Below are 20,237 nucleotides of genomic sequence, written 5' to 3' on the forward strand. Positions count from 1 at the left end.
CAATTTACGAATTATATGAGAGAATTGCATTCTAAGCAATTGTCTGTGCTGTTACTGGTCTGCCTGCCTTTACAAGTGGGGTATTCTTATAATACACATGCAGAACTAGGAAGCTCAGATTATATGGACATGTTATATGGCAGTCTGTACTCTGAGTCGGCCGCTTATAGTATAACATATTAGGGCTCATTCACATCTGTGTATAGATTTCTGTTTTGAGTTGATTCAGTTTTTTTTATAGAATGCATAGCAAAACGGAGTTCAAAGTCAAATGGAAACCGTAGTTTCTATTTTTTAACATATAGCAGACGGTTGAGTTACAAAACGGACCATGTCTATCAGTTTTGTAACTTTTGTCTTTCTTCCCTTCATGCTTATTTAAAAATGGATAGATTAAACAGACATCAAAAACGGAACCAAACAGAATACTTTCCGATCGACTCTGCTACGCATTGACTACAATGTAAAAACCTTTCTGTTTGACTTCTATATTTTTTTCCATAGAAACAATAGCGCAATTATTTCTATTAAAAGGGTACTTTCACGTGTTGCGGAATTGATGTGGATTTCCACAACGTAAAGTCCACCCCAAAATCTGCATCAATTTCCATGTAAAAACCTGTACCATCGGTACGGACTTTGATACAGATTTTGATATGCATCTACAGCAGACTTCAACCCTTCAATACAAAGTGTGAAATCAGCTAAGGATCCATGTCAAAATCTGCACTAACGGCGGCTCCTGCGCAACTTTTAGTGCCCTGCTAGTTCACATGGGCATTGTAATCACTCCACCCTCATTTAAATGGCTACTAATAAGAATTTTTATTTGTATAGCACCAACGTATTCCACAGTGCTTTCAGCTGAATAAGCCAAACAAGGTGCCAGTGTGCGCGGGTTTTGCGCATACCCGTGCGTATATATGTGCCCACTTGCACACCTCCCATAGATCTCTATGGTTATTTTTGGTGCACAAATGTGCACAAAATAGAACAGGCCTTATTTTGCTGTGCCTGTGAGAACCACATGCACAAAAAAAAGAAATGAGAATGAACTCATTGAAATCCACGCCCAAAAATGCTCTAAAATATGGTGGGGTGATGGAGCTCTAAAGATGTGAATTTTGGCACTTTTTTGGATGTGGAAATGACACAGATTTTGGTGTGGATTTTCTGCTACACTTCGGGTTTATTGGTCACGGACATAGGATAAAGCAGATGAGAGTTATCATACAGAAGGCAACTGCAAGTCACAGCGTCACAGAAAAATTTGGGAGTATAAGTTTATGGCTATGTTTGATACCTTCAAGAATGGAATGAACCTCAGCCCCGGATTCTTGCATAAGTGGTCCTCTTCTCAATCATTGTTTTTTTTAAAACTTCATAAAAATTTTGAAATTAATTTGTAAGAATGTTGCTATCCAATAGGTGGTGCTGCAGAGGTAGTGTTTCCATCTACTTCTATGTGCAGTTTTTAAAGGAGAGATAACAGATATAAAACTGTCACATTCCTCAGCTCAGTGGACTTATTAAAGGGGTTGTCCCGGGAAAGCAAGTGGGGTTATACACTTCTGTATGGCCATATTAATGCACTTTTTATTGTACATCGTGCATTAATTATGAGCCATACAGAAGTTATTCACTTACCTGCTCCGTTGCTGGCGTCCCCGTCTCCATGGTGCCGTCTAATTTCAGCATCTAATTGCCCGATTAGACGCGCTTGCGCAGTCCGGTCTTCTCCCTGGTGAATGGGGCCGCTCGTGCCGGAGAGCTGGTCCTCGTAGCTCCGCCCCGTCACGTGTGCCGATTCCAGCCAATCAGGAGGCTGGAATCGGCAATGGACCGCACAGAGCCCATGGTGCACCATGGGAGAAGACCCGCGGTGCATCGTGGGTGAAGATCCCGGCGGCCATCTTGCTAAGGTAAGAAAGAAGTCGCCGCAGAGCGGGGATTCGGGTAAGTACTAAACAGTTTTTTTTTTTTTTAACCCATCCCTTGTGTTTGTCTGGCGCCGAACGGGGGGCCTATTGAAAAAAAAAAAACGTTTTGGCGGGGGACAACCCCTTTAAGTATTTATCTCTTTGCTCAGATTGTCTGGTGTTATTTTAAGTCTCAAATTTCTGTGCGTGAACATTTATTTAGATCAAGAGGGGTGTCCCCCCTCCCCTATCCATTTGTATGTTATAATTTTTCCCCATCCAAACCAATTCCATAGCCTGATGAAGGGTCGATAGAAGAACCTGAAAGCTCGCTGTAACATCATGTATTTTTGTTAGACATTAAAAGGTATCATATCTACAAGACTACCCGTTTTCTCTTCCTGAGAACAATCACACTTTGCTCTACTGGCTAACATGGTACCAGACCTTTTTATTCATATTACTTTGGGTTTAAACACATTGCCCTCGGCTGAATTATGCAGAGCGTAGCTGCGCTTGAACAAGGGAAATTTCTTCTCCCTCGCAACAGCTCAAACTTCGCGCCAGAGTGCAGGAGTTTGAAAATAGAGACGGGAAGGTAGTGGATGCATGATCTTCCCTGCACCATGTATTCACTACCTGCGCGAAACATTGGGCTGGTCTTATCTTTTCTCGGCTGTAGTATTCACAGGCGAAAAATCACTAAGGTCCCATAGAGATCAATGGTTTCGGGTTGTCCCATTAAACTGTCGTGATTATCACTACAGCATAATTGAAGAAAAACATGTCTGTGTGTTTAAGCCCTAATTGCGCTATGTATGAACATACCTGAAAACTAGAATTTAAATGGAACTGTGGTAAACTGAGCAGAACTGAAGCCCTTTAGTACCCATTGAAATAAATTGGAACTTTAACCATTGTTTTCCATTTGGCTGCTACTCAGACAGAACAACTAAATGGAAAATAAAAGCCCAGATGTGAACGAGCCTTCATCTTCTTCCACGTTTCTTTCCTACTCTGAAGAATCACACACAACTTGGTATATATATATATATATATATATATATATATATATATATATATATATATATACACACTGCAGTGAACTTCAGAATCTACTACCGGCAAATATTTATTTAGGGTTAGGAGAGCTAAGTCCCAAATAATAAGTGATCTAGTGATGCAACGTCATCCTGTGTGGTCAAGTCACTGCTTCACAAGTGATCTGCACAAATGTCCTGTATGTAGCTGCTTCCCTTCAGAAGTATGGCCACCACTAGGGGGAGCTTCAAATCCCCTGGTTCCCTTCACAGGATCAGATCACTCTTCTCTTGAAATACTCAAAATATGCTTTTGGGGACCATTCACTGACAGCAAGCAGAGATCTGAATTAATGTGGAACAATATAGATGTCAGCAGCACTCAATATATATTAAGCCGAAAATTCACACAGCTGGAGCAAAGCATAAGCGTGCACGCCAAACCTAGGACTGGATCCCCGTCCCAACAGATTTATGGCACAAAAATGGATGTCAGGCAGCACAGCAATAGATGAAAGAAATTCTTTATTTATCCTCCATAAATCAGCAACGTTTCAGCCCTAATCGGGGGCTTTTTTCAAGCCTACAAACAAACATAGAAAAGCGTACATTTAAAAACAGCTAATGCGAAGATTGCATATACAAAGAAGAGGACATACATAAACCAACAGAATAAACAGAGGTACAAAGGATGCAATGAAATACAATCAACATGAAAGGCAATTAAATGCAATTGAATGACAGCTGAGCTCTGCCTGTGATTGGTCACAGCGCTCAGCCAATCACAGGCAGCGCTCACCCATTCTTTGAATTCATATATTTCCAGCTCTTCCCCGAAAATCATCACTGTGGGGGTTGCCTGCAGCCCACTGCTTTCTATGGAGCCACAGCAGTGCCAACCCCATTGAAAGCAACGGGATAGCATCAAGGACTTCTGCCACAGCTGTCCTCCGCAGGGAAGAAGGAATCCTCTGCCACAGCTGTCACAGCTGTGGCAAAAGTCTGCGATGTACTTCCTATGTTTTCAATGTGTCTGGCGCTGCTGCCGCCGGCCCTGTTGAAAACACTGAGCGATATTGCAGACCTTTCTCTGCGCTGCGAGGCACTCGATCTTGCATCCCTAGAAAAAATGTTGCTAGTGGGTGGGCACCCTTATATGGAGACCACTGACTTGATCCTCTAATTTGAGTTGCGTTGACTCTCGGTGGATACACCATCGCGTTCCCTCCATATAAGCCCTGTGACAGTCCCCGGATCTTGCTTCCTGCCCGTCTCATGTACAGTATGGGAGCTGCTTAGTATTCACGTCTCTCCTTTTTATCTCATCTTTTTCAAGGTTTTAGCGCCGATCAACCTTTAGACCTTTGAGGTTTGACCGTCTATCAGCGTGGAGATCAGCGGGATGTGTGACATTGTACTGACCGCTGATCCAGCGTATAAACAAACTTTCTTCGCACATTTAGAGTACGTTTACATGGCAGAATTTTGCTGCGGATCTGACGCAGAATCTGGTGGAATTACGTACTTCCCCCATTACATTCACTGGGAATCCACGCCATAGTCTATAAAAACAGAAGTGGATTTGCCCACTGAAAAGGACTGAATCTACGTGCGGAACTGTGTATACATGTGCAGAGCTGCGGTGGAGGGCTCCTTCACAGAGCGTAGGCGTATATAATCGTGCCATGAGGGGAGCACTCACGTCAGCTATCACGTGTGTAACAGAGCATTCTACTGTGCTTTTCTATGCCGACAGGCCTGTTCACATTGGCGCAAGACACACCCGCGCTGAGCAGCCTAATTAGTCTGTAGGGTTATCGATTAACACCTCAAAATTCCGCAGTTCGGTGCACGATTTAATGCAGATGTGGTGCTCATTGGTCACCCCCAAAGACTCCTATGGTGCCTCGGGTGCACAAATATGCACAAAAATAGAGCATGTCATGGAGGTACTGACGATCACACCTTCCTTAGGGCTTATTCACACAGGTGTATATTGGCCGGGTTTTCACGCCCGACCGGTATACGCTGCCCCTTTGATGCATTGCCTTACAATGCATCAGTGCACAGGGGCGCATTTGCGCAGCGTGAAAGTGCCTGACTGGGCGCCTACATGCTGCCAGCTGCAGCTACATAGATTCCTATGGGAGCCTATGCTAGCTGCCAGAGAAGTGAGGTGGGAGGGAGTTCAGCAGTTTAGGGACTGCTAAACTCCCTCCCCCTTCTCTTCTCCTTTCGCCCCTTGCCGCTGTTTGCAATAGGAGGGGTCGGGGTGGGGCTAAAACTCTGCCCCTCCCATTGCTGCCTACGGACAAGGGGCGGGGAGGGGGCCGGAGTTTAGCTCTGCCCTTGTCCCACCACCTCCCATTGCAAAAGGCAGGAGGGGAGGAGAGAGGAGGTGAGTCGGCGAGGAGGAGGGAAGGGGGAATGTCTTCTCAGGCCCAACAGCATTGCGGCCTTGGCGTATATGCGTTGGGCCCTTTGCCGTTTGGGTGTTTTTACGGTGCCGGCGGGGCCGTGTAAGTAGGCCTTTATATTGTGGGGGGCCCACACATATCATGTGACCTGCCACCCTGTATATGCTTTTTCTATGCAAGAACAGCACTAAGCAGCCTCCCCCCTCAGTATGAGGCCACTTATACTTGGCCAATAAAATTTGTTTGTTGCGAAACGCACGAATATGAACTCCATTCTTTTAAACTTGGTCATATACATAAGCGTTCCCTCAATGGGGCCGGAAAACACATTGCATGCTGTACATAAAAAGTGCCTCACATCCGTGGGAACATCGCACAAGCGAAATATCTGTCCCGATATCACATTTGCCTTTGTGAAAATAGCCTGAGGAAGGCGTCTGAGTGGTTGTTCATCAGTGCCTTCACCTGTGTGATGCTCCTCCATGTAGCAGACTGGCTGTCTGCATGATGAGGGATGTGGGGCTTCTATCTGCCTTCTTGTATCTATATATCAGTAAATATACGGCCGCTTTCTGGGATTTCTTTGTTTATATTTCCCTATTCTGTGATTTTGAGGAAACCCACTGAAATCAACGGGTTCTACTTTGTGTGGTTTGCACAAGCAATTTTGCATGTGCATATATAAGGCGCAACCTGAAAATATGGCCGGCTGCACACGAGCGTAATTCGCTGCATGCCGTCTGTTAAAGTTGAGCATTGGGTATTTGCTGCGGGTTGCCGATTTCCATACACTATCTTGACATGTACGCACGCATAATACACACCAGGATAGAGCATTCTGCGATCTTTATTGCGTGTATTTCGCGCAATATGTGTGATCGGTAGCTTGGAAGTCTATGCAGATTGGTTCAGTGTAACCTGCACGCAAAACCTGCGCGTGGAATACGCTGTACCAACAAGATCATGTGAAGGAGCCCTGTATGTCTATACACAAGGGAAATTTAGCTTAAGGGCATAATTTTCATGCAGAATAGGCGCGTCAAAAAATTGCGTCTATTAGAACCAGTGGTTTCCTATAGAAATGTTCCGAAGAAGGAATTTAGGACGCACTAAAAAGATAGGACATGTGACTGTAATGCCCGTATCTAAGGTCTGTGCTGCGTGAAGAGATAGGACCTGACCTATCTTTGGTGCATGATGTGTAGGAGTCTCCATAGACTTCTATGGGAGCAGGAGTTTAGCTGTGTCCAACACTTGGAAAAGATTACAAGTTATTCTGAGGATTTCTGTCGACCGAGGGAATTTCAAACAGCAGCGGCGCTGCTAAACCCAGAAGCACATTTTAAATGTCCCACTGTAAACTCCTTGCGGGGATGAGGGGAAGCCCCGATGGTTCAGTTAATCTCCCCAGGGATTCCATTAACAGGAGTTTACAGCAGGACATTTAAAATGTGCTTCTGGGCAACAAGTTTTAAATGTCCTGCTGTAAGCAGTGTGGAATTTCTCCACCTCTCTCCCCAACACCAGGTTCTCCAAGAGATTTACCCATAGCGAGGAGAGAGAGGGGGGTGGGGTTTGAGGGTTTCCCAGTGCATATTAGCTTTTTACACCCCACCTCCACACCATTCGCAACCTGATTGGTTGTTTGTATTTACTCATTCACGGTGATTGGTTATTTCGGTTGGCTGATTCACAGTGATTGGTTATTTAGGTTGGCTCAAGTAGAGGTGGTGTTGAATAGGGATGTATGCTTTCCCTGTGAGCAAGGGTGGAGCTAGAGTGATCCACCCTCTAGACTCGTCCCTCTCTTCTTGCTATAGGGGAAATCCCTGGGAGAAGCTCTATAGCTCTGCCCTCTCTCTTAGCGCTATAGGAATATCCTTCAGGGATCCCCTGTAGCTCCGCTCTCCCTTTCCCTGCTATGGGGAAATCAAGAAGCCCCGTGGGGCTTCATCTCTCCCTCTTCCCGGAGCATCTGTGCTTTTTTTTAAGCAACACGCTGCTCCAGTGAATGCACGATTTTCCCGCGCATGAAGCTCGGGTCTTCTGGGTGGAAAAAATTGCCCGTTCACACAATTTTTAGTGCAGTCTAGCCATGATTTTTTGATGCGACTATACTGCGCTAAAACCAAGCCCGCGTGAAAGAGCCCTAAAGGGAACCTGTCATGTACCCACAGCATCATAAACTAAGTTATGGTGCTGTTAGGGGCAGTGACTTGAGCCGGGTAATGTATTCTTATTGCACACCCGCTCTGTGGGTGAAAACTGGATCACTTTTCGGAGTCGCTTTTTTTTGGCTCACCTAAAAACCTAGTGACTATCGGCCCCTGTAAACAGGCAGTTCATCTATGAACGACTGCCTGTTTACTGTGAATGGAGACAGAAGACCGAAAGATCTCTGGCATTCTCCTACTCCAATCAGTAAGCTATTATATAATTGCTCCGGAGAGCAGTAATTATTGGGATGGCTGTTGGGAGCTCAAGTGCCTGACAGTTGACCTGTGTAAAAGTACCCTAGGGGGATGTTCACACGGGGCGGACATGCTGCAGGATGTCTGCAGGGGATGTTCTGTGGCAAATTCCGCAGCATTTCCGCATCCAAAACAGAGTCAAAATCCATACCACTGGTGTGGATTTTGACTTTGTACAGTGCTCACCTCCCAAAGTCTTCAGCTGTCGATGCTTCCTTCACTCGGTAGCCGGTTACCTGTTCTGAGCACAGTGTCACTGTTCACTTCCTCAACTGAAAGAAGCGCTGATAGTCGAAGACTTCGAAGGCGAATGCTGCACCTTCTGAAATCAGCTATGGGTAGGCAGCAGATTTCAAGTCAAAACCCGCGCCAATGGACTCTGTTGTGGATTCAGAAATGCTGTGGAGTTCGCAGTTGAATTTCCGCTGCAGAAAATCTTGCAGCATTTTTGCTCCATATAAAAATACCCTTAGGGAGTTTCCGGTAGTACATATCACTTAATGGAGGTTACAGCAGGGACACAAAAAGCTCCCTGGAGTGCTTAACCCCTTAACGACCGCCCCATCGGGAAACTACGTCCTCAGAAAGTGGGCCTTAATCCTAGAGGACGTAGTTTTATGCATCCTCTTTGGATTGATGCCCACTGGCCTGAGGACGTGACAGCTCCATGCTGTCGGTGCCCGCAGGTAGCCTACAGCATGGAGCTGTCATCCCAGGATGCGGGCAGTCCCCCCCGGCATTGCGATCGGCGCTATAAAATTAATAGCGCCGATCACAAAAAAGTAAATAAAACAGTGTAAAAAAGTAGTAATTCAGCTGCTATGATGGATTGGATCCATCACGGCAGCTGAAAATACTCACACGGCTTCTGCGCATGCGCGCCAGCCGATGACGTCACGTGCACGCGCAGAAGCCCGGGTGTCCCTGGCAAATTTAAAATCTCCTGGCTCCCGGCTCCTGAAGGTAGCCGGGAACCAGGAGGTGTTACCGGGGACCACTGTGAGCGGTCCCCGGGCCCGCGATCACCGCTATCCATTGCGATAGTGGTGATCGCGAAAAAGGTGAAAAAGTAAAACAAAAGTAAAGTTTCACCTCCCCTCATGGATCGGATCCATGAGGGGAGGTGAAGATACTCACCCCCGGTCCTCTGCGATGTCCCGATGTCCCGGGACCCGAAATCCCCGTCTGCGCATGCGTGTCCTGTAAGTAGATTAGGGCCACAATGGGTATGTTTTTGTACACGGGACAAACGGGGGTATCCATTTGGGGGTGAAAGTCTTCATTCCTATGTACACTGTACAAAAAAAAAAGTTTTTAAATTGACAAAATTGCCAAAAAAATGAAAATCGTAATTTTTTCCTTCTGCTTTGCTGAAATTTAGTCAAATACTGTGGGGTAAAAATACACAGTACACCCCTAGATGAATTCGTTAAGGGGTCTAGTTTTTAAAATGGGGATATTTGTGGGGGTTCTTTATAGTTTTGGATGCTCAATGGCTCTACAAGTGGGCAATGGGGCCTGGAATTTATTCCGTTGTACCCTAAAATCCAACGGCTGCTCCTTCCATTATAGGCCTAGCCATGCGTCCTTTAAGTAGATTAGGGCCACAAGGGGTATGGTTCTGAACACGGGACAAACAGGGGTATCCATTTTGGGGTGAAAGTCTTCATTCCTATGTGTGCTGTAAAAAAAAACTGTTTTTAAATTGATACAACTGCCAAAAAAATGAAAATTGTAATTTTTTCCCTACTGCTTTGCTTAGATTTATTCAAAAATTGTAGGGTAAAAATACACAGTACACCTCTAGATAAATTCATTAGGGGGTCTAGTTTTCAAAATGGGATCATTTGTGGGGGTTCTCTGTCGTTTTGGCCGCTCAAGGGCTCTACAAGAGGGCAATGGGGCCTAAATCACCCTTATGCTAAATTTCTGTTCTGAAAGCCACCAACTACTCCTTTCATTTTGGGCCCCGTTGTGCATCCAGACAAAAGATTAGGGCCACAATGGGTATGTCTCTGAATACAGGAGAAACAGGGGTATCCACTTTGGGGTGCAAGTCTTCATTCATGTGTGTGCTGTACCAAAAAAGCAGTTTTTAAAACGACAGAATTGCCAAAAAAACGAAAATCACAATTTTTTCCTTTTGCTTTGCTTCAATTCATTCAAAAACTGTGGGGTAAAAATGGTCAGTACACCCCTAGATAAATTCGTTAAGGGGTCTAGTTTTCAAAATGGGGTCACTTGTGGGGGTTCTCTTTGATTTTGGCCGCTCAAGAGCTCTACAAATGTGCTATGGGGCCTAAAACGCCTTCAAGGAAAATCTATGTTCTGCAAGCCACCGACTACTCCTTTCGTTTTGGGCCCCATTGTGCATCCAGACATAAGATTAGGGCCACAATGGGTATGTCTCTGAACACGGGAGAAACAGGGGTATCCATTTTGGGGTGAAAGGCTTCATTCATGTGTGTGCTGTACAAAAAAAGCTGTTTTTAAAATGACAGAATTGACAAAAAAACAAAAATCACAATTTTTTCCTTTTGCTTGGCTTGAATTCATTCAAAAACTGTGGGGTCAAAATGGTCAGTACACCCCTAGATAAATTCGTTAAGGGGTCTAGTTTTCAAAATGGGGTCACTTGTGGGGGTTCTCTTTGGTTTTGGCCACTCAAGAGCTCTACAAAAGTGCTATGGGGCCTAAAACGCCTTCAAGCAAAATTTATGTTCTGAAAGACACCGACTACTCCTTTCATTTTGGCTCCAGTTATGCATCCAGACATAAGATTCGGGTCACAATGTGTATATTTCTGAACACGGGAGAAACGGGGGTATCCATTTTGGTGTGTAAATCCTCAATTTCATGGGCTCTATAGGAAAAAAATATGTCTTTAAAATGACATATTTGCAAAAATATGAAATTTTATTTTTTCTCCCCTAAATTGAACTAATTCCTGAAAAAAACTGGTGGGGTCAAAATACTCATGACCCCCCTCAGTGAATACACTAAGGGGTGTAGTTTTTAAAATGGGGTCATTTGTGGGTGTATCTATTATTCTGACACTTATGAGCCTTTGCAAACTTGGCTTGGTGCAGGAAAACAAAGTGCTCCTCAAAATGCTGAAAAGTAATGTTAAATTTGTACGTCCTCTAAATGGTTAAAAAAAAACACAAAAGTTTTTCAAGTGTGCATTCAGAATAAAGTAAACAGATGGAAATACATATCTTATCAAAAATTTGTACAGTATGTTTGGACATATTTGAGATATTACGGTTGAAAATGTGAAAAAATGACAATTTTTTCAAAATTTTTCCAATATTGGTACTTTTAATAAATATACACAAATAATATCGGTCTCTTTTTACAATCTAAATTAAGTACAACATGTGGCGAAAAAACAATGTCAGAATCACTGGGATATGTAAAGCCTTTACGTAGTTATGCCACGTTGAACGATGCATGTCAGATTTCCAAAATTTGGCTCCGTCACTAAGGCGCAAACAGGCTTCGTCACTAAGGGGTTAATTAAATAACTGCATATAGATCTATACAGCAACCACTGAATATAAAACTTATGCAGTGAGCTCCCCCTGGTGGTGTATTCTGGATACCAGAATTTTATATTTCAACTCCAACTGAAAGGCTGGTTTTCCTGACACAAAACCTCCTATACTGCCCTGATGGAGGTGGCATGTCCTCATGGCTTGGTTTTGGCTCTGATAGGCATTGTGAGCTGTAAAACCTTATATAGACAGGGGTGTGTCATATAAAATTATGTCCAATCAACTGAATTTACCACAAGCAACTCCAATCTGGGTGCATTCATATGAACGTATATTGGCTCGGTTTTCACGCCGAGCCGATATACGTGGTCCTCATCTGCAGGGGGGGGGGGGGGAGGATGGAAGAGCCAGGAGCAGGAACTGAGCTCCCGCCCCCTCTCTGCCTCCTCTCCGCCCCTCTGCACTATTTGCAATGAAAGGAGGCGAGACGAGAGTTCCGAGAATTAGCCCCGCCCCGTCCCACCTCTCCCCATTGCAAATAGTGCAGAGGGGTAGAGAGGGGGTGGGAGCTCAGTTCCTGCTCTTGGCTCTTCCAGGCTCCCCCCCCCCCCCCGCCCTGCAGAGAGAGACAACGTATATCGGCTCGGCGTGAAAACCGAGCCGATATAGGTCCTGTGAATGCAGCCTCAAGGTGTAGGAAAATTTCACAGAAGATCAGGAGAAATGGAAGGCCCCCACCAGAGCTACATTTCAGGTGTCTTACCAAAGGTTGTAAATACTTATATCAATGCAAAATGTTAGGTTTTCATATTTAAAAAATGTACAAAGATTTATACTTTTAGGCCTCCCTCCCACGGATGGATTTCCGCCGCGTAATACGCGGGGCGAAAATCCACCACATTGCCCCTGCAGCTATTAGGTTCTATTGAACCTAATAGCTTAATGCTCACGGTGCGGAATTCCATCGCGGAATTCCGCACCGTGAAATCACCCGTCCTCACCCGCGTCATGCTCTATTTGCCGCGGGTGTACGCACGGACGGCTTCCATTGTAGTCAATGGAAGCCCGTCCAAGTAGTCGAAGTTACAGTAGCACTCCGTTAGATACAAACACCACTATAGTGGGAGGAAGGACAGAAAGGTGCGCAAAAGCCCATATATGAAGATCCGATTCCCTTGGATCTTCCAAAAACCATCAGTTCCAAAAGTAAGTAATAGGCAGCGCCAGAAGTGGTTGAAGTTTCCTTTAAAAGTGCATCTCACATGCACTTGAAAAAGGCCCTTAGTCGGGTCGAAACGTTGTGCGTTTTACTGGATTTCTTGGATTCAATAAAGAGGCATCTGCTGATGCACTTTTAAAGGAAACTTCAACCACTTCTGGCGCTGCCTATTACTTACTTTTGGAACTAATGGAAGCCCGTCCGTCACGCTATCTTCCGCTGTAGCACAGCGGAAGATAGCCTGAAACCGCATCCCCGCCTACTGCCGCGTCATGTGACACGGTGGGCGTGTCATGTGACGTGGCCGGTGTGTCACATGACGCTGCGGCGCGTCACGCTGAAGCATCATGCGGGAGCGAGAACACCGGATCCGCAGGTAAGTTTGGGGGTCTCTGGGGGGCGCCGTGACGGGCTCCGCCGCAAAATTCCACAGCGGAGCCCGTCATGGCCGTGTGCAGCCGGCCTTAGTTTTCACTTTGTCATTATGGGTTATTTAGTGCAGAATGATGGGAAAACTTGCCACAACATTACATAATGTAAATAAAGTTATATAAAAAATCATTTGGGTCCACCAATGATAAGCTGATTAGAAGTTGTTCCACTATGGGACTCCAGGCATTAGCAGTAATTGTGAAGCAGCAAATGTTCAATTTGCCTTCAGTGCCACCACAGAGGAAATTGCAGACTATGGGCAGCCTTTGTAAACCTCCCAACTTTACAGGGAAGAAAAGAGGGACAGCTAAGGTGGCATGTGAAGCCGTGGCACTTTTTCTAGGCCTTACCCCTAATAAATTCCTGCTTCTGGCCACACCAAGTCTCCACGCATGACCACACCAAGTCTATCAGGAGGAGATGCCTTTTGGGTTCGGACTCAAAATTTTAACATCACGTTTCCCACATAGGTTATTAAGTTATGCATTTGAAATGCCTGTGATGTAGTACGCCACAGACAATTATCCCTAAACTAATAGTCCAATAAAACAATTACAACACTCCAAATATATATTATGGTAATCATTAATAGTAGAACAGTTCATTACATAAATATAGCACTAGAACCAAACTCTGTACATAAATACAGTACCAGAACCAAGCTCAGCACATAAATATAGCACTGGAACCAAGATCAGTACATAAATACAGCACCAGAACCAAGATCAATAAAGGGATCAATAAAGTTGTAAAGTCAAATCAACCCTTGCTATTTATGTTTGTATTCTAGTAGGACTCATGTGATTCCCACGTGGCATCATCTCTAATTAGTGTTGTGGTTTTCTTCCCCATCCAGTCCGAATCGACATGTCCGCTTATCTTGGACACAACTTGTCTCTTCAGCGGTTGCCCCATAGATGTCTTTTGCGCTTTGCTTCTTCATGTCCCTATATTAAGGCCTCATGCACACGGGCAGATTTTTGCTGCAGAATCCAGAGCAGGCATCTGCCTTCAGATTCTGCAGCAATAACCCTCCCTAGTATGCTATGAAAAAATGATTCTTCTGCACACGAGCAGAAACTAGTTACGGTTTCCGCTCATGGATGAAAAATTGCAGCATGCTCCATTTTACTGCAGTTCCGGAACGAGCGGCTTCCATTGAAATCAACGGTAGCCGTCTGACCCGCGGGCCAATCACAATTGACATTGTGGATGGGCCGCGGAATCTGCGGGAAAAGGAGTTTTTTAAAAAAAGAAACCTGTACTGCACGTCTGACAGTGAGCTGTGTGAACCATCCGCAGTACAGAGAAGCTGGAAGAAGTTAGGTCTGCGTGGACACGGCGACGAAGATGGCAGGTACGCAGGGTCACACCTGTAGCAATATGTGCACCCTGACATGTGCGACTGGCCGCTGTAATGTTTTTCTTTACCTCTGTATATCTGTTGATGCTTTGATTGTTATTTATTGCACACAGCGCAGTGATCCATATACTTCCTGTAAACCGCTTTATAACCAAATAAGAAACTAAGAAGACTGTAAGATACGAAATAACATTTTGCAGGTAAATTACAAACTTGGCCACTAGATGGCGATGCAGCCCTTCTAATGAAGACATACTGAAGGAGGCCATCAGTACCTCTACTGCAGAGTTTTTTCAACTTTTTCCAGCCAAGTACCCCCTAGTGAGTAGAAGTTACCACCAAGTACCCCTAAGGAAGAGATCAGTTAAATATGTCTGTTCTATGACTGATCCAGCGCTGCGTCAGGGCTTCCGGTCAGAAGAGGTGAATCATAATCTTTATATACAAATCAGAGGTACTTGTACAGACAGAATCCGAAATTACATACAAAAGTAAACTAAAAGATAACAATAAGTGGTATATGTAGCGAGGTGTGCAAACACACCACCCAGCTACACAGGGCATGTCCCCAACTAATACCATCTAATTTACATAATGAACTCCTTTAGTACACCCTAAAATGGATAAAGATCACATACCAGACCCTCTACACAGATATATAGACCCCAGGCCAAATCCTTCTTTATATAGATCTCCAGCTCAACCCTTAACACCGACCCCCTTACCAATCTCCCCCTGGCTTGGTTAGACCGCAAAATATCCCAGTACATTGTACTCAGCAGGCCTCATTAATAACAGCTGCCTAACAGTAAAAGTGCCTTTGTTGCCCAGAGTAACCAATCACAGAGCAGCTTGCATTTCTTAAAATTACACTGGAAAAATAAAAGCTGAACTCTAATTGGTTGGTATGGGCAAGAAAGACAAGTTTACCGATTACAGTTTTTTTAAATGAAGCCCAGTGAGTGAGAATAAAGAGCTTCACCTAGTGGTCACTGCTGGTACTGTCCTTTTTTTAGAATTTTCTGACATTGTCCAATTGCTATTGTCTATCTATCTATCTATCTATCTATCTATCTATCTATCTATCTATCTATCTATGATATAAAGTCTGCACACCCCTCTTAAAATGCCAAGTTTTGTCATGTTAAAAAATGTGAGCAAGATGGATCATTCCAGATTTATTTCCACCTTCAGTGTTATCTGCGAAATTCCAATGGAAAACAAACTGAAGTAATTTAGGGGGGAAAAAAATAAAATAAAATATATGGTTGCATAAATATGCACACCCTTAGGGCTTATTCACACGACCGTATATCGGCTCGGTTTTCACGCCCAGCCAATATACGTGGTCTCTCTCTGCAGGGGGAGGAGGCTGGAAGAGCCAGGGGCAGTGCTCTGAGCTCCCGCCCCCTCTGTGCCTCCTCTCCACCCACCTGCACTATTTGCAATGAGAGGAGGTGGAACGGGGGCGGGGCTAAGTTCCCGGGAATTAGCTCCGCCCCATCCCGTCTCTCCTCATTGAAAATAGTGCAGGGGGCGGAAAAAAGCCAGAGAGAGGGCGGGAGCTCAGAGCACTGCTCCCAGCTCTTCCAGCCTCCCCCCCCCCCCCCCCTGCAGAGAGAGACGCTGTATATTGGCTGGGGGTGAAAACCCCGCCGATATACAGTCGTCTGAATGCAGTCTAAGGCCCCGGCTGTGACGGAATATTGCTAGCGATATTCCACCACAGGGGACGAGGGGGGAGCGCTGACAGGTCTCAGCAGTGAGCCTATGTAACAGATAGGCTCACCCCGGTATGCTGCAATTTAGATCCGACAAGCGGAGAATCTCCGCTCGTGGACACCGGCACTGCACTTTCCACAGCAACGCTATGGAAAGCTTCACACAGCCTGATCCCCCGGCGATATATCACCTGCGGATCATCGCCCGTGGACATGCAGCCCAAGGGTGCATTCAGATGACCAGATATCGGCTCGGTTTTCACGCCGGCCGATATACGGCATCTCTCTCTGCAGGGAGGGGGGGGAGGATGGAAGAGCCAGGAGCAGTGCTCTGAGCTCCCGCCCCCTCTCTGCCTCCTCTCCAACCCCCTGCACTATTTTCAATGAGGAGAGGCGGGACGAGGCAGAGCTAATTCCCAGAATTTAGCCCCGCCCCCTCTCATTGCAAATAGTGCAATCAGTCAGGTCACCCAGAGATCTTCAATGGCATTCAGGCTTGGGCTCTGGCTGAGTCAGCTTCAGTCTTCTACTGGTGAAGTCATTGCTCTTGGGCGATTTGGAGGTCTGCTTTGGGTCATTGTGCTGAAAGGTTAAATTCCTCTTCATCTTCAGCTTTTTAGCCGAGACCTGAAGGTTTTGTGCCAAAATGGACTGATATTTGGAACGGTTCATAATTCCCTCCACCTGGACTAAAGCCCCAGTTCCAGTAGCAGACCAGCCCCCCACATAATGCTGCCCCCACCATCTTCACTGACTCTAATTGGGTCTGTCCAACTTCTAACATTCCCACTGGCATTTTCCTGTATGAAATACAAGGGCGGCCACGGAAAACTAGGCGGCACCACACTGTTATGAAAGTGTCTAGAGGAAAACCTGTCCTTGTTACCCACAGCAACCAATCACAGCGCAGCTTTCATTTCTTATCCTGCTGAGGTAACATGAAAGCTTCACTGTTATTGGTTGCTATTTCTTATACTGCTGAGGTAACATGAAAGCTGCGCTCTGATTGGCTGCTATTTCTTATACTGCTGAGGTAACATGAAAGCTGCGCTCTGATTGGTTGCTATGGTATTAGTGTATCTTGACGCCACCGTAAGGTAGGGGTTTGACAGGAGTTAGTAAGGTCCTGCCAGCACAGTATGGATTGATTTCTGCGTGCAGCACACGCACAAATCAATGCACAGTGTGCTGCTGCCTGTGTGTGCTGCGTGCTGCCCGTCGATTCGGGCATGCTTACCCCCCCGTGCGGCGGCTGAAGGCTCACTGCTGTCCGTCCCCTTACTCCTCCGTACAGGCCGCCAGGTTCATGCTCCCTGCAGGGGTCCGACGCACTGCAGTGTGTTGCGCTGGCCGTCTCTGTGCTGGGTGACGGCCACTCCCCCTTTGGCACATGAGAAATTTGTGTCCGCCTCACTGCTGGGTCAGGGCAGCTGCCTATGTGCAGGGGCCCAACTAAGAGCTATGTCTGTCAGCAGCTGGCTCTTTCTTCTGCCTCACGGAAGCTCCCCTGCCGACACCTCAGTATACGCCCGCCGACTCTCTTGTGGCATAAGGGCGGCCGGCACTGTGACCCTAGACGCCCGCTGCACCGCCGACACATCCGAAGATGACGGCTGCCTCTGTGATATGTCACGGCGGCCACTCCCCTCCTGCCACTTGGGAAGCTAACTGCTATCCCTTCAGTGGCCCAGCCAGAGTACGCACTTGCACCACGGGCTGCTCAGAATTTGTGTTCTTGCAGGACCTAAATACTAACAAGCACTGCAGCCAATCACATTGAGGAGGCGTCACTCACTGGGTTTCCTGGTAGTGTCAAGATACACTAATATCAGTTGCCATTTCTTATACTGCTAAGGTAAAATTAAAGCTGTGCTCTGATTGGCTGCTATTTGTTATACTGCTAGAGTAAAATGAAATCTGCGTTCTGATTGGCTGCCGTTTCTTATACCGCTGAGGTAAAATGAAAGCTGCGCTCTGATTGGTTGCTATTTCTTATAATGCTGAGGTAAAATAAAAGCTGCGCTGTGATTGGTTGCTTTTTCTTGTACTGCTAAGGTAAAATATAAGCTGCGCTGTGATTGGTTGTTATTTCTTATACTGCTGAGGTAAAATGAAAGCTGCACTGTGATTGGTTGCTACTTATACTGCTGAGGTAAAATAAAAGCTGCTCTGTGATTAGTTGATATTTCTTATACTGCTGAGGTAACATGAAAGCTGCGCTGTGATTGGTTGTTATTTCTTTTTCTGCTGAGGTAACATGAAAGCTGCGTTGTGATTGGTTGCTATTTCTTTTACTGCTGAGGTAACATTAAAGCTGCGCTGTGATTGGTTGCTACTTCCTATACTGCTGAGGTAAAATGAAAGCTGCGCTGTGATTGGTTACGATTTCTAAGTCCTCATTCACACATGCAATGCATTTTCATGCTGGCTGTATCACTGATGGAAGACGCATAGGTGGCAAATAGCTGTGATCGAGTCCCGAGCTTAATGAGCGTTTTCTCGTCCATTCACAAGAGCGTACTGTGAGGAAAAAAACGCTGCAGCGCAGAATTCTGTAGGTAGAAATCCTCATAATGACCTCTAATTAGAGTTGAGTGAACATACTCTGCCGAGCTTGATGCTCGAACAAGCATGAAGCTGTGTTTGACCCCGCCCAAGTTTTTGGCTCCTCCCCACTGTGTCATGCCTGAACGCTTTATCATCCCGTGTAAACAGGCAGTCATTCACTTGTGAGCGACTGCCTGCTTACTGTGAATTGAGGTGGGCGGGTGGAACAATTTCCGTTTCATTCTGTCTCCATTCAGTTAGCGATGCTCATTCCTATCACTGGGACGACCTGTCGGGCATCTGTGCCCAACAGATCGTTCCGTGTAGCGAAAAAACCCTAAGTGGGCACAGAGGGTGTAGAACCCCTAATCAAACTGGAAAAAAGTTTCATTTATCAGGGATAGTATAACAAAAAGCAACAAGTGCAAACTTTACTTACATTGTCATACTACATTCACATCCAAAGCTGCATTCAATTTTTTCTGCATGCCACTATGCTAAAAGGACTCACCTCTGACACCTTAGATGCCCTCCCATAGCACATTATTTCCACCTGTAGGGGGACTGCTTTTTATGAATTACTTTGCTATACATAAAACACTACATCTCCCAGAATGCAACACGCCATAGCAGAGCATGCTCAGGGGACATTAATAAATCATAAGCTCTTGTAGCCTAAGAACTAACAGGAAGCCTGTAGAAACTTGAATGCAGCTTTGGGTGCGAATGGAGTACAAGCAACCAAATTTACAGTTTTCTTTTTCTTTTTCGCAGGGAGGATGGGATTTAATGTTTTGCAGCTCGTATACTCACACCATGGAAAAGTCTTAAAACTTCCCGATGATGTCACCTGGAGAAACTGTTCTAAAAAAGAATGATTGCCGCTATCAGTGAAGCCATTAAGAATGACGGTGTCTTTACTTTGGCCGTCAGAAGAGATTTGTACTTGGTGGTTTCTGGATAGGTGACAGTTCTACTTCACAGTATTAACTGTGTACAGCTGGCAGAGCGGGGTGGGCAGAGACTGCGGAAAAACTTTGCAATGTGTATAAAAATGTCAGTTTGTGTAGAAAAGCTGTTAACGGTGAATAAGGGTCCGTACGCCGAGCAGCGTGTCACATGCGGCCACCAGCGGAGGGCAAATGGAGTGTACCGTGGCGCCAACCGAAGGGGTGCTTGCTAACTTTATATATTAAATACACATGGTGAATCACAGTTTTAGTGAAGTTCTTAGGAAGGCTGCAAATGGGGGTCAAAAAGAAAAACGGACTTAAAGGGGAAGTCTGCCCAAAACCTATAGTCTTCCCATGGTCTCCGTTAATCCTTGGCTTATTAAATCTTAATTAAGCATTCATGAGACCCAAAAACTGCGCATAGTGATTATACTATAAGGGCACATTCACACATAGCAGAAATGGTGCAGATTTTCTACATTAGAAAATTCGCACCAAAATTCAAATCATAACCACTTCAAAAACCATCTCAAGGTCCGCACCCATTGGTGTGGATTTTGACGTGGCTCCACAGCAGACTTCAGCCCTTCAAGTGAAGCGGTGAAATCTGCTGCGGATCCGCATTAAAAACCGCACCAAAATCAGAACCATTTCCAGA

General features: G+C 45.5%; 1 protein-coding gene across 1 annotated transcript in view; it reads right to left on the minus strand.

Moving 5' to 3' along the window:
• The window catches only part of TYW5 (tRNA-yW synthesizing protein 5), a 964,030-nt gene that overhangs the window by 308,288 nt on the left and 635,505 nt on the right, over positions 1–20,237 (minus strand). The gene's annotated exons all lie outside the window — the stretch shown is intronic.

Source organism: Eleutherodactylus coqui, chromosome 8 (genome assembly GCF_035609145.1).
Source record: "Eleutherodactylus coqui strain aEleCoq1 chromosome 8, aEleCoq1.hap1, whole genome shotgun sequence".
Classification (NCBI taxonomy): domain Eukaryota; kingdom Metazoa; phylum Chordata; class Amphibia; order Anura; family Eleutherodactylidae; genus Eleutherodactylus; species Eleutherodactylus coqui.